At 37.8% G+C, this 10,935-nt stretch overlaps 1 long non-coding RNA gene across 1 annotated transcript in view; it reads left to right on the forward strand.

Moving 5' to 3' along the window:
• LOC118983070 (uncharacterized) overlaps nucleotides 1-8,010 on the forward strand; it is a 56,755-nt gene extending 48,745 nt beyond the window's left edge. Inside the window, exon 3 of the long non-coding RNA XR_005065639.1 lies at nucleotides 7,914-8,010. This is a non-coding gene — a long non-coding RNA (uncharacterized LOC118983070). The remainder of the gene's footprint in view (nucleotides 1-7,913) is intronic.
• The last annotated feature ends 2,925 nt before the right edge of the window (nucleotides 8,011-10,935 follow it).

A 10,935-nucleotide genomic window follows, 5' to 3' on the forward strand; every position in this document is an offset into this window, starting at 1 on the left:
TTCTCATAGCCAACCTAAATATAATAGTTATATTAGTCTCTCTTCAGTGTTAGCTATTGATGCTTTCTCAGTAGCCATTACAATGGTGTAGTCAATGCTGAGTAAGTTATCTGCCTGTGACAACCTGCGGCAGACATTACTCACTGGCTGATGGCGCCCACCCAAGGGCAAGTGGGGGCATTATAAGACAAGAAAGTCCCTTTGAGAAAAGAAGCACTTTCTCTGTGGCAGTTCTTGTCCAACAATCACCTACTGCCAACTACTGATTTCTTCCCAGCTTCCAATTTATAGCTATATTAGTAATACAGTATCCAGAGAGATTAGAGGTAGAAATATTATTTAAGAGGCTGTCAGCACAGCCTAGGAAAAGAGTCAATGGGGGTCTAAATTAAAGTAGTGGTGTTGGGGATAGCAAAAGATAAACATATGGTAGAGAAATATGACAGCTGAATTTTTAAACTCTGGTATCTCTGGAAAGATGACATGTTAAGAGAGGGAAGGTCAGAATGAGTCCAAAGTTCCAATCTTAGGCCACTGGGAGTCTGGGTACTAATATATATAATGGGGCATTCAAGAAGTGTAGTAGATTTGTAATAGGTAAGGATGTTCCATTGTGGACTTACTGTCTTTGAGGTGTACATGGGGGTGCTACTTCACCAACTGTTGATATTATGATATTGGCAGTTAGGTGAGAGGTTGGAGTAGGAGATGTAGCTATGGGAATCCTCAGTATCCTCAGAATTTATTTAATTAAAGCTGTGGTAATGGATACAATTACCAATGGATATAATGTGGAGATTCAACAAAATAAAATAAAATGAACTGAGGAAAATATCTGAGGTGCTGGCAAAGGGAGAGTAGCCAACGAAAGAGTTAATGAAGAGAGTCAGAGAGTTAGAATGAGAACCATGATAAGGTTAGTGTTTTTGAGTCTAAAGGAAAACAAAATCAAGAGGTGTGAGAGTCATCAAATGTTGTGGAAAAGTTGAAGAAACTGGAGATTGAATAAAGAAAGGCACTTGGATTTTGTACATTGGTGACCTTTTTTTTTAAGGAGCAATGTCAGCTGAGTGTGAAGAGCAGATACCAGATTACAGTGAGTTACTGAGGAAGTAGAAATAGGAAATATAGACTGTGTCACACATTATCAGGGATAGGAACTATAGTGGTAAAGTAAAAAGAAATTTGAAAATTGCCTTAGGCTTATGGATTTAATTGTGAGAGTGCACAAATACTTCATTAGGAGTGTCCTCAGTCCATATTGCCTGTCCTAAATTAATCCAGTATATAGCACTGTGATATCCTGTCAACAGACATTACAATTTTCATAGTCAAAATATGGAGCAAGAGAGGTGAAGAAGCCATTCATCTACTGAGTCCTTTTCCAAGTTACTCTGGATCTCACAGTATCTGGCACATAGTAGGCGCTCACCAACTGTTAATTGAACTGAATTGAATGCCTTGAGAATATCTTAACACATGGATTGCCTTAGGGGAAAACTACTAAATAAAAACTTTCTCACTGGTCAGGGTCCATAAACCTCATGTCTTTTGGGAGAGAAGAAATTGGTATTTTAATTTCTCAGTGACAGTGTTTGGTACTGGGCTTGTGGTAAAATGCCCCCGATTTTTTTTCTCAAAGCAATCTTCATTACTAAGGACTTCATGCATATTAGCAAATAATCTTAATGGAAACTTCTTGTCACCTAAAACACACACACACACACACACACACACACACACACACACCACAGAGTCTTAAAGTCTATTGTGAAATGAAGGATTTTAAACATTTGTTGTGGTTTTGCAGATAAAGCATTGCTAACATTCCTTCATCTGATTGGTTTATTATCCAGACTTAAGCACCTGCATCAAATCTACCTAATGTGGTTATTATAATTAGAACAAGTTGTTAACTTACAAATTCTAAACTTTTTTAGTCTATATGCTTCATTCCACAAATGTTTTTGTATGTTTTTCTATCATGTTAAGATTTTTACATCAGATTACATACAAGGAAGAACTTTCCAGGAGACCTGTTTAACACTGCAAAGTAGTGGAGAAACACAGTGAAACTAAGAAAATTATATGTTAATTTTCTTTTTTAAAAGATTTTATTTATTTTTAGAGAGAGGGGAAGGGAGTGGGGAGAAAGAGGGAGTGAAACATCAATGTGTGGTTGCCTCTTGTGTGCCCCCTACTGGGGACCTGTCCCACACAACCCAGGCATGTGCCCTGTCTGGGAATCGAACCAGCAACACTTTGGTTTGCAGGCTCGTGCTTAATCCGCTAAGCTACACCAGCCAGGGCATATATGTTAATTTTCTAAAAGTCCATTAATGGTTTACATAATTAAAAGTCTATTATTGATTTAAATAATTCTTTCTCTGATAATAGAGTACAGAGGTGGATAGTCAGATAGGGTTGATGGCTTTGGTAACTCTTATCTTTAAACGGTTATTTAGTCACCTCAAGTCATTTGGTTTAAGATGGAGTATAAATTAATAAACTTTATTTTGGATGTTCTTGACTATAATTTGAAAAAAAAACCAATCCAGAGAGACTTCAACAATAAAGAGATTCATTATCTCACATAACAAGAACTCTGAAGATAGGGTTGGTCCCTTCTGTGCTTAAAGACATCATTTTATTTCCTGTTCTTTCATACACAGTGTGTAGGGGAATTTGTTCCTCATAATATAAATTGGGCTGCAACAGTTCCAGGCATCATTCTCGTACAACAGTGCAGAAAGGGACACAAAAGAGAATTATTTGTTTCTTGGAACTCTATGTGCTAAGAAGTCTTTCTCACTCTTTTACCCCAAGAAACCCTTCCCTCAGAAAGGTTTGGTCAAAACCTTTTCCCCTTTCACCAAATACCAGATTGGTCAAAATTGGGTCACACGAGTCTTCTTTAGTCAAAGAGAATTGCATTAACATAATCCACTTATATCCACCAATACTGACACAATGCGATTAAGTCTGGGTCAGGATCGAGGCCTGCAGTTTCAGCTGCGACTAGGGCTAGGGCTGGGATAGACATTTTTTAGCACCGTTATGGAGATGTAAGTCACATACCATAAAATCCACATATTTAGTGTGTACAATTCAACGGCTTTTGATCTCTTCACAGAATTGTACAACTGTTACTGAAGTTAATTTTAAACATCTTCATCAAAACCAGAATTGGACTTGCCTTTTGACCCAGCAATTCCACTGCTAGGATTGTATCCTAAGAACCCTAAAACACCAATTCCAAAGAACCTATGCACCCCAATGTTCATAGCAGCACAATTTACAATAGCCGAGAGTTGGAAGCAACCTAGGTGCCCATCAGTAAATGAATGGATCAAAAAACTATGGTACATATACACAATGGAATTCTATGCAGCAGAAAGAAAGAAGGAGCTCCTACCTTTTGCAACAACATGGATGGAACTGGAAAGCATTGTGCTGAGTGAAATAAGCCAGGTGTTGAAGGGCAAATACCATATGATCTCACCTTTAACAGGAAGCTAAACAACAAAACAAACAAGCAAGCAAAATATAACCAAAGACAGTGAAATAGAGAACAGGCTGACAGTGACCAGAGAGGAGAGGGGAGGGAATTTCAGGGGAAATAGGAGAGGGATTTAGAGGAACATATATAAAGGATACATGGACAACAACTGAGAAGGGTGGAAATGGGAGGGAGGGGGGAGGATGGAGGGTGGGATGGGATGGGAGTAATAGACAGAAAACTGTACTTCAAAAATAATTAAATAAAAATTGGAAAAAAAAGAAAATAAATAAACATCTTCATCACCCCTAAAGGAAATCCCATACCCTTTAAATAGTCACTCTCTATTCTCTCTTCTCCCCAGCTCCTAGCAACCACTAATCTACTTTCTGTCTCTGGATTTCTCTATTCTGGACATTTCATATGAATGAAATCATACATTGTGTTGCCTTTTATGACTGGTTTCTTTCACTTAGCATAATGTTTTCAGAGTTCATCCATGTTGTAGTATGTATTTGCACACCATTCCTTACTATGGCTTCATAAATATTCCATTTCATGGGAATACCACATTTTACTTATTGATTAATCAGTTGATGGACAATTGTGTTGTTTCTACCTTTTGGCTATTGTGAAAATGTTGCTATGAACATTTGTGTACAAGTATTTGTGGAAACATACTCATATGTTTTCATGTGTCTTGTTGTATCCCTGATAGTCGAATTGCTGGGGCATATGAAAACCCATTGCTGAACTTTTTGAGGAATTGTCAAAATCTTTTCCACAATGTTTGAACAATGTGCCATGATTTCTCCACATTCTCTACAGTATTTGTAATTATCTGGCTTTTTAAAGTATATTTATCCTCATGGGTATGAAGTAGCATTTCAGGGTGATTTTGTAGTCTTTCCTTAAGCATATGGACAAGTGGAAGAGCAATGATACCTGAACAAATATGGGATCATGTTATTAAGAATGTAGAGGGAACTGGCTCTTATAGGCCAGGAATGGATTTTGATCACAAATCAATAAAAAATAAATTCTTTCATTTTATCTTTTTATTGTTGTAAAGTTAGTTGTCCCACTGTTTTTCCATTGCTCTCTCCTGCCCTGCCCCCCCATTCCCACAATCACCCCACATTGTGCATGCCCATGAGTCCTGTATTTGTGCTCCTTTGCTTGTCTCTTCCCCTTCTTTCTCCTGTTATCCCCCTCCCCCTTCCCCTCTAGTCACTATCAGTTTGTCCTTTATTTCCAAGTCTCTGGTTCTGTTTTGCTCATTTGTTTGTTTTGTTGATTAGGTTCCACTTACGGGTGACATCATATGGTATTTGTCCCTTACCACCTGGATTATTTTACTTAGCATAATGCTCTCCAATTCCATCTGTGCTGCCAGAAAGGGTAGGAGTTCCTTCTTTCTTTCTGCTGTGTAGTATTCCATTGTGTAAATGTACCACAGTTTTTTGATCCACTCATTTACTGATGGGTCCTTAGGCTGTTTCCAGCACTTTGCACAGCTGTAAATTGTGCTGCTATGAACATTGGGGTGCACGGGTTCTTTTGAATTGCTGTTTCAGGATTCTTGGGGTATAATCCCAGCAGTGGAATTGCCAGGTCAAAAGGCAGTTCCATTTTTAGTTTTCTGAGGAAACTCCATACTGCTTTCCACAGTGACTGCACCAGTCTGCATTCCCACCAACAGTGCACTAGGGTTCCCTTTTCCACACAGCCTCGCCAGCACTTGTTGTTTGTGGATTTAAAAATAAATTCTTATTTAAATTCATTTGATGGTCTTAAATATTTTATATTAACTTACATATGATATTTTTTGAATTCTCAGAATTTCTCAATTACTAATTCCAGAAAAATTCAGTATAATAAGCAAATATACCTGGGTATAATGAATTCTGTAACTAAAATACTTCATAAAAATGCATCTCTTCAAATTCATTTGGGCTAGCGTATTAATTACCCCAATAGATAATATTCATAATACAATAGTCAGTCAATTCTCAGAAGACCACATATCTGCCGAGCCCATTTATCCCAGGACTGGGGCTTGAGTTTGGTAAAGAATGGCAAGGAGTAAAAAAATTTAAAGAAATAATCATGGGCATAAGAAGGCTTATTTAGGAGATAAGTATGTGAGTCTTATAAATCCAGGCCCAAGCTAAATTCAGTGTGAGAATTTTGAGGGGCTAATATGTGAAGTTAAGGCTGTAAACCAAGAGAGTCTACAGCTTCCTTCTTATGAGTAGCCACCATATGCCCATAGCTTTGTGCAGATCTCCCTGATCATTTGTGGATCATTGTACCCAACTTCTTTTTTTGACTGAACTTGGTTTCCTCCTGGTTAGTTGTGACCTTTTTTGTCTCACAGTCTCACCTCTTCATGTGTCCATGAACAGTTTCTGCCTTTGTTCTCCTACACAGCTTGGATATCAGGAAGCTGACTCTAGGCCTCCTTATTTAAATAAGCACATTTATTTGTGATCAGATACTGCTATTTTCCCATTGAACAATCATTCTGTCTTCCTATTGTTAACATAATATCAGACTGTTCAGCTATCCTAGAATCCTGGAGTCATAATCATATTCGATATTTTACAAATGAAATGGAACTTAGAAGTCATTTAATCCTCATTTTCTAACTGTGGGGACTGCATTCAAGCTTATATCCTGCAATTGGGCCTGGCACTTCAAACCTCTATTAGTACTTATGTCCACAAATATACACTGGTTCCTTGACACCAGCCTGAGCATCAGTGTGGGTGATTTTGCTTGTTAATGCCATTTAGGCCCTTATTCTCTCTTGGGAACCTATTAAATCAGAGTCTCTGGGAATAGAACCCAAAATTGGTACTTTACAAGATCCCAGGAGAGATTAAAATGTGCATCTAGTGCTAAGGGCTGCTGGCTAGTCTAACTTTCAAAAAAATTGCTTTGAAAAGTATGGACATTAATGCCCTAAAAGGCTATGCTCAGGTACAGCCCTAAATTTTTCTGGTTGATACCACATACACAACTATGACCATCCATGTTCCAAAATGCACCTTGATACTTCCAGAAAGACTATCTTGACTGGACAGAACCATAATTGATTCAGTTTGGTGTGTTCATGATTTAAACTATACATTTATTATCTATGTCAGGATATAGGCAAGAACACATCCCCAAAATACTCCTTCCCCTTGATAAATTTGATGTCTGTATTTTTGGTTTAGGGATGTGTGTTTCAGAAAGCTCAATTTCTTCACATTGGTGTGAGGTATACATTCGGTTTAAAAGATGGGTTTTAGGAATGCTGAAGCATATTGAATATTCTTTTACCTTTTAGCAGCTGGCGAGTTTGTTCAAATCATGACATTCTCCCCCTGATTTATAGGATTATTGCTCAATTGCATGTTCAAGTGAAGGTTTCCTGGGGTAGGTACAGTATTTAGGCATTTTGGGGTTTTGTTCTGTGAATTGTACCATAATTAAACTCTGAATAACATGTGATAGTATTTTTATACTTCAATTTTGGACTCCTTTCACTTTAGAAATGCATTCCAAACATGGCCATCCGTGTTGAATTCATAATGCAAAGTTATTTGGAAATCACGGCATGTTAGTTTGTTCACACCAAATAGACTTGTTGGGAGGTCAGCCATTCTTGGAAATTGCTCCCAGAGAAACCAATCATCATCAAGTTTTATTACATGTGCATGGTGCGAAGTACTCCAAAATCTATAATAGCAACAAAAACATGGTATCAGTTGAGGGATGCAAAAGCATGTGTAATGTATAAATGTCTTATCTGTATGCAGTCCTGTGCTGAGTAGTTGGACTGTGACCTGGTGCTGACACTTATATTTTCAAGCTGTATTGCATATTGGGGTGATTGCTACAATAAGCTAGTTAAACAGAAGCAGAAATTTGTCCCAGAGCTTCTAATATAAGGCAGGCAGCCTATGTCCTATATGTATGACTATGGAACCATTTTCTAAGTGGTTTAGTAAAAATTTAGATTAGCTACACCAGCAGCTCCCAACTCTGCCTGCATGTTAGGAGCACTAGAGAGAAGTAAAAAAAAAATGATAATGATACCAAGATTCTTTATTTTCACAGATTCTGATTTAATTGGTCTGGAGTGGGTCCCAGGCATCAGTATTTTTTAAGTCTCTAGGTGATTCAAACATGCAACCAAAGTTGAGAATGACTGGATTTGTATATGCCTTGTGAGGATAGGCCAGTGTCTGACCCCAAGCAATTCCATAAATACTTCTTTCATGCAGAGTTAGCAGCAGTGCAGTTGGTAGAAAGCTGAACATTTAGATTGTTTTTTTCAAGCAGTCAAATGGCAACATTTGTTAAATGTTTTGAGTATAGGTGTACCTTGTTTTATTGCACTTTTCTTTATTGTGCCTCACAGGTGTTGTGTATTTTACAAATTGAAGACAAGACCTTCCACCAGCAGAAAGATTAGACTCGCTTTATCCTGTGGTCTGGAACCCAACCCACAAGACCTCTGAGGTATGCCTGCAATAAGAGAGCTGAGTATGGTTACAAAGAATGCTCTCACAAACGTCCTCATTGGGGGGCGGGATTTCTCAGCTAATGGTCAGTTATGCCTGTTTCTTGCCTACAATACAAAGGTGTCAAAACAGAAATACATTTAGCCCCTGACTTCAAGGTGTTTGTAATCTACGGACTCTACTAATTTCACATGTTCCCCTTATTGTATGGTTTCCTTCCTGCTCTTAACTCCCCTAAGAAATGTGGACAAATTCTACATTTGGGTCTGCCTTTTCCTTACATAAAAATATGAAGAGGAGGAAGGCAAAAATATGTTGAGTAAACAGCAAGATATGTCTGTGGAATTTTTAAAATTTTATTTATTGATTTTAGAGAGAGGAAGTGAGTAGGGGAGAGGGCATTGATTTTTGTTGTTCCACTTATGCATTCATTGGTTGGTTCTTGTATGTGCCCTGACTGGGTATCTAACCTGAAATCTTGGCTATCCGGACTATGCTCTAACTGTGCTACCTGGCCAGAGCTTTCTGTGGAATTTTCAAGATCATTTCCAAGTCTGTTAGTGCAGTAACGTCTCAGTCAATACTCTTGCAGTAACTTCCTGCTTTGAGATCTAGCTTACTCTTAATTGCATCTCAAACTTTTCCAAAATGAGAATTTTCAAACTAGTTTCGTCACTTAAACCTTGTCATAGTTCCATGACTTCAGAGTCTTATCCCAAACCCAAGGGTTATGACTCCAATTTAAATATGTAAATTTAGGAAATGTAATGCCAATGCCCTTTCTTTTTAGTATAGATTGGCTTAGAAGGCTGGCAAAGCTGGGACTTGATAATTACTTTGGCCTATAGTAAATCTAGTTGGTTAGTGAGTCAGGTAACATTGAACTAATTGATTGTATTTTCTTTTTATTAATTCCATGTTTGCAATTGAGTTATGTACAAAGCAGTAAAAACATCCCGCTGTTCTTTGAATATGGTATTACGTTTTATTACACAGTGTCTTAAGCATACTAATACTTGAGGAGATGACAGGAGGATTAAAATGCAGCTTTAGTTTATGGAAGAAATGGCTCTCAATAGTAGTCGATACAACATACGTGTAGTGAAGATGACAATCAACTGATCTATTAAGCTTGGAGACAGATGTCTCATGTAAAAGATTTCTGTGTTATTGCTGGGAGATGTGTGTGTGTATTATTCATCTCTACTCAGCCAGGCACTACATTCAAACCTTTCCAAGTGTTTCTTTTGAAGAACTTTCGTGCTGAATTTCTGTCTGTGAATTTCTGCCTTACATTTACCACCCAGTTTGACTTTTTGCAGCCACAGTAGCGAAGTAGGGTAGAAACAAAGGTCAGAAAACAGCTTCATCTGAAAATTCTAGCTTTATGTAGATACAGTTGGTATAAGAGGACTCCAGTGAATTGGTGCTTTGTGAAAATGAAAGATCTACAGTGTTAGAGGGGATTATTATATGTATGCTTGGCATTAAAACATCCTCTGTTTTGCTGATTAATAAATTTTCTCTAATTACCCGTCAAGAAGATGAAAAAAGATAGAAATAACTTTCAGTTCTCTTTTAGTACTATCACCTGAGGAATTGAAGCCAGGTTAGCCTTTTTGGGGGTTGGAGTGAACTCAGGGTATTCATTTTACATATAAAAGAGGAAAAGACCTTTTTCTTAAAAGGATGAACTAGTGTAGAAAGGCCTCTAAGTAATGCAGTAAGTAATATTATGGAAATTACATTTGAATAGAATCCCTTCCCCCTAAGTCCATTCTAACAGTTGAAACTGATTGAGAGAGAACCCACCCTGTCTTACCTTTTCTGCATTAAAAGAGAGCACTTGGTTGCAGTCCTCCTTAAGCACCCACTTTCCTTGATTTTAGTTCTTTCTTGGGGGAAACAAAAGAGTTTCCCTGAAGCTTTTCTCCTGACAGATTCCTGCTCTAAGTAGTAACTGAATTACTAAGACATTTCCTCCAGTGAGGAAATCAAAACTGGGAGACTGTAGCCTTGTGATTGTATTTTCATTTGGGACTCTCCTTGCTTATTAGGAAAGAATTGTTTCTTTGGGATTTTTAGACACACTTTCAGTCTTTGCATTATCACTCACTTAATTGTTCTCTACTTCTTTTCTTTGCCCCCTTTTTTTTTCAAGAAAGTCTTTCAGTGACTGTGGTTTGCTTTAGCCTTGTCATTTTCTCATCAATAGCATGTACCAGCCTCTTGACCATATAACACATCTTGACTCCATATAGTGTTTGGGGTGTCAGTAATCTTGGTTTTCACAGACTTCCTTCCTTACAATATCATTGTTAGCACAAATGATTCAGGTAAATTTGGTTCTATATGCTCCTAGAACAATATGGCTGAGACTTCTCTGAAATAAAAGACATGTTAATGGTGGAAAACAAACAAGTGTAACAACTACCTCCTGTATACACTGGAGAGACCCAGGAAAAATAAGTAACTACCCCAAATGGCCTACACCAACAACTTAAAAAGCATTTCCAGCTAAAGGCGAAGATGTTGAGGTTGAGGGCCAGCCAGTTATGGGAGGCTATCAGGAAAAACGCAGTAAACAAGGGTGAGACTAATATGTAGATGTAGGTAGTTTATTTCTCCATTGATGAGAATGTCTAAGAAATTTACTCATCCTCTCCTTTGGTATCCAGAGGGAAACCCTTTATAAATGGAGGTTTCCCTGATAAGTGTAAATGTCTCTTACAAAGGGTAACTTAGCAATTTTCAAAACTTGTCCTAAGTGTGTTGTTTCTTGAAAGTAATCAACCTAAAATAATCTCTGCATCAAATTGGCATGTTTTGGGGTGGCATATCCTGCTCCCCTACATTGGTTAAGCCATTTTTACCTTCTTAAACCCATACACATTTACGCATACAATCCTCTGCACATTC

The sequence above is a fragment of the Sturnira hondurensis genome, unplaced genomic scaffold, assembly GCF_014824575.4.
Source record: "Sturnira hondurensis isolate 20B ecotype Veracruz unplaced genomic scaffold, ASM1482457v3 Scaffold0002633, whole genome shotgun sequence".
Taxonomy (NCBI): Eukaryota; Metazoa; Chordata; class Mammalia; order Chiroptera; family Phyllostomidae; genus Sturnira; species Sturnira hondurensis.